Here is a 4639-nt window from a genome sequence, read left to right as displayed (position 1 = left end):
TTGAGAGAGATTAATGACTAGTGGCTCTTAGATCCTTTGATTTTGATGTTGGCTGTGGTCATATGGTTGTGTGCTTGGTTGCTTTTTGTTTTACTGTAGTGGGGTTATTTAGTTCCTGTGTTTTCTTGAATGTAGCTAGTTTTCTTGGGTTGTATTTTCCCTTCTAGTGTCTTCTGTAATGCTGGATTTGTTTGTAGGTATTGTTGAAATTTGTTTTTGTCATTGAATATCTTGTTTTCTCCGTCTATGAGTACTGAGAGTTTTGCTGGGTATAGTAGCCTGGGCTGACATCTGTGTTCTCTTAGGTCTGCATGATATCCATCCAGGTCCTTCTGGCTTTCATATTCTCTGTTGAAAAGTCAGGTGTGATTCTATTGGGTTTGCCATTATGTTACTTGGCCTTTTTCTCTTGCAGCTTTTAGTATTTTTTCTTTGTTCTATATACTTATGGTTTTGATTATTATGTGGCAGGAGGATTTTCTTTTCTGGTCTAATTTATTGGGTGTTCTATAGGCTTCTTGTATTCTTATTGGCCTCTCTTTTAAGTTGGGGAAATTTTCTTCAATGATTTTGTTGAAAATATTTTCTGGGCCTTGGAGAAGGGAGTCTTCTTTTTCCTCTATACCTATTATTCTTAGTTTTGTCTTTTCATATTGTCTTGTATTTCTTGGATGATCTGTGTCAGGAATTTTTTGGATTTAACATTTTCTTTGACAGATACATCTATTTTTTCCATTGTATCTTCCACACCTGAAATTCTTTCTTCCATTTCTTGTAGCCTATTGGTTATGCTAACCTCTGTAGTTCCTGCTTTCTTCCCTAAGTTCTTTCTCTCCACAATTTCTTCCATTTGTGTTTTTTTTTTTTTCAAGTTTTCCAATTCTATGGTCAGGTCTTGAGCTATTTTGTTGGTTTCCTTCACCTGTCTGACTGTATTTTCATGTTTTTCCATCAATTCCTTCAGCTGTTTCTTTGAACAATCCACTGTTTCTTTTATTTCATTCAGTGATTTAAGCATTTCCTCTCTAAAGGCCACAGACTGTTTGGCTACAGCTTCCTCTATTTCTTTTTGTATTTTATTTGTTTCCTGTGTTATCTTCTTCATGAGCATAGATGTTAGGTCATCTCCTCGAATTTCAATTATGCTGGGGTGTCTAGGGCTATTTGCCCCTGGATAACTGGGTTCTGGAGATGCCATATTGCTCTGGCTCTTGTTGGTTGAATTTTCACGCTGTCCTCTACCCATTGGGCTATCTTAGTTGTTTGAATTTAGTTTCTGGTTGTTCCTGGACTCTTGTAGTGGAGAGAATCCCTTTGGCAGGAAGATGGTTTTTCCTGAAGGAAGCCTTCTCAGCTTTTTGGGTATAGTCACTGGAGGGCCTGTGTTTTTCAGGAGTTGCTACAGCTCAGCTCAGGCAGAGAGACCTGGGTTGTAACTGTGGTCCTGATTATTCAAGAGGGCTCTCCTCTCACTGGGAGAAGTCCTAGAGACAGCTGCCCTCCTTCTGGTTTTCTTGATATAAATTTAGTGATCAGCTGATGTAACCTGTGTGTCCCGTGGTTTGGTCGGTTTTGTTAGGGATAACTGGTTGCCCATTGGAGCAGTATCTGGAGGGTTGATCTCATGGTTCCCGGTCTTTTGTAGGTCTGAGGTTGGGGCTCTTTGCCCCAGAACCCAAGAGGTAATCTGTGGCAGGTGAGTACTGCTCTCCTGGTAACAGCAGTCTATCTGGGGCACAGCAGTTCTCTGGGTTGGGCCAGTCTGTGGGTCCTTTTCCAGGGATATACTGGGTTGCCTAAGTCTGTCCCCTTTGCTTAGTTCCTTGTTTCTTGTGAGGGTTTCTCCAGACAGTGACTCTAAGACTCTGGTGTCTTGGGGCACAGAGTTCTGTTTGTAAGGAGCAGTTGGTACAAAGCAGGCCTCTGGGCTGGGGGAGCGTGCGCCCACCTGCTAGTCTGCGGGAGCTGGGTTCCCAATAACTCTGTGCTCCCTGCTTGGGCCTGGATCTGTGATGGCTGGGCGTACTCGCCTGTTTGCGATCTATGGTCTGCAAGACTTTCCCCAGGCAAAGCCTAGGTGACCCCAGCAGCACGGTTTCTTCCTTCCCTGTGGGGCCCTCTCCGGACAAGGATTCCCAGTCTCTTCTGCACTGGGGCGCGCAGCTCGTCTGTACTGGTGAGCTGGGAGTGCAGCTCTCTGCGTGGCAGGAGCTCAGTTGTGATGGTGGTGGGTACTCGCGGTCTGTGAGACCTTCCAGGGAAAGACTGGGTGACCTGTGATCAGACTTGCAACTTTGTTTCCCCGCGGGGTTTTCTTGCTACTGGGACTCCCAGTCTCAGGCACCCTTGTGCCCACCAATCAGCCTGGGAAAGTGATAGGGACACGCAGGCTTGCGGCTCCAGCCTGGAGACCCAAAGCCTGAGTTACCCGGGATTTCTTCCAGTTTCTGGAGGCCGTGGGAGCCTCCCCTCACCTGGGAAACACGCTGTAGTTTTAGGGCCCAGAGTTCAGTCTCCTGGTCGCTGCACGGAGAGTGTTGTCCCCCTTCTCAAACACAGTGCTCTCCCAGTGCTGCCATCTTGGCTCCCCCTCAAGATAAGTTCTTAGGTATATGTTTATAACAAGGTATTTCTGTGGGAGATGAAGCACACACTTCTGCTCACTCCAGATAGGGAACTCACAACAAACCAAGGCACACACATGGTTGAAGTCTAACTTGGTGCACCAGTGAATTTTATTGCCGTTACTTATAGGATATGGGTGAGTGGTTATTTACAGAAGCACAAATGACTCAAACACAGCTGTGCACACTGCAGAGCCTGCAGGCAGCTGAACGGGCCTTTCCAAGTTCTCAGTTGCTCTAAGCGTATTCCAAGCTTCCTAGCCAGTTTCTGCTTTTTCCAGACTCTGGTCTCCTGAATCTTTGGAGCTTATCTTACCTGAGAGTGAATAACCGCAGCTTGGCTTGTTTCCCCTTAGCAAAAAGGGGTCTAGTAATTTGAACAGTTTCAGGATTTCTTTAAGCTGTTTTGAGTTGTTTACCTTTCTCCTTAAGGAGCTCAAATGCAGGATGTGATATTTTAATCTGGAAAGAAATGTTACACAAAACTCTGGGTCAATGAGTAATTAATTATCTGTTATATAATGACAATATACAACAAGAAAAAAATAATACGTTATCCAAATGAAATACTGGAAATTCGGAAAGGAGGAACAGAACCAACAGCAGACCAGAACTCAACAAGGCAAATATTAAATAGTGGTGCTCCACGTAGCACCAGAAGCAGGTGGAACTTTAAGCCCTTCAAAAGACTTGTGTCCTCTGTTTTGTAGTATGTAACTTCATTGTTTCTGTGGCTTCTGATAGTCCCTCAGAATGGTCTTAACAAAGAGCTACAAGGATCTACAAGGATGACTCTGTCATCTTAAAGTCCCCCCTTGTAGCTTAGGTTTCATCTTATACAGTCACGCATCATCCTTTCAGGACTTGCCTTTAGAAACCCTGATCTTTCCTTACTTACTTGGCTTGCCAAAACTTCCTTTGAAATCTTAGAGAAAATTTTAATCCTGTAAGGCTTACATTCCAGATAACTGAAAAATGAATAAAGCATGCCAAGGACTGTCATCATTTGGAGCTAAAATGTGTAAGTGTTGAACCATGTCTGCTGCAATCTCTGATCGTCTGCTTGACTGAATTCAGGAAAACATTTCTCTAAATTGTAAGGTAACAGGCCAGTGGAAAATAGAGCACACCTGGTCTGATCCCCAGCTAAAATTCGGAAATCCCAGCCCTTATGACTCAGCCTTAACCACACAGTGGTACTTCCCACCATGATACATTTTCCACTAGCTCACTGCACACGCTTCAAAGCTCTAAACACACTAACCCAGCCTTTTGTTCCCTCCTCCCAACTAGAGGCAGCTGCCATTCTGTTTTTCTCCCCATTAAATTTCTTATTTGAGGTTTGCTGTGTGGTATGACTTTGTGGTATTCATCGTCTCCTTATTGTGGAGAAACTTTTCCATCATAACAAATCTGCTTATAAATGACTCTGTGTAAGTAAGGTTCATAAACAGATTTTCATTTCAATAGAAATATTTTCAGGCTGTCAATGAAAGTATGCTGGACTTTGAGTCACTAGCATACAACATGAGAATTTTTCCTGTGCTGCAAATCTGTCTAAACAATTGTCTAGCTATATTTTAGGTAATTGGACTGGAGAATTCGATACTACGATGGAGCAGCTGAGAGTGGCCATTGTCACGGTAAATTCTACCAGAGTGGACGCAGGACTAGCCACAGGATTATCATCATGGATTGCTGCAGCCATTAATCATCTGAAGGAATGGGTGGGCATGGGAGCGTTAGCAGGCCTTCTGGTGTTGGTCTCCTTGGTTTGCCTGTGGTATATATGCAAGATTATAGAGTCTCACAACAGCATAATGCAGCCATGATCATTCAGGCCTTTACAGCCATTGAAGCAGGACAGTCTCCCCAAGCATGGTTGGCTACCATAAAAAGCTAAAATGTTATGCTCAGGATGCGAGGCTAAGCACTGCACTCAGGGTCAACCGCTTTCGACCCAGAGAAGAGCATGTCTGATTGCATGCGGGTTGATGCCCCAGGTCCCGCCTCTG

The sequence above is a fragment of the Meriones unguiculatus genome, chromosome 18, assembly GCF_030254825.1.
Source record: "Meriones unguiculatus strain TT.TT164.6M chromosome 18, Bangor_MerUng_6.1, whole genome shotgun sequence".
Classification (NCBI taxonomy): Eukaryota; Metazoa; Chordata; class Mammalia; order Rodentia; family Muridae; genus Meriones; species Meriones unguiculatus.
Note: the sequence above shows the minus strand (reverse complement) of the source record.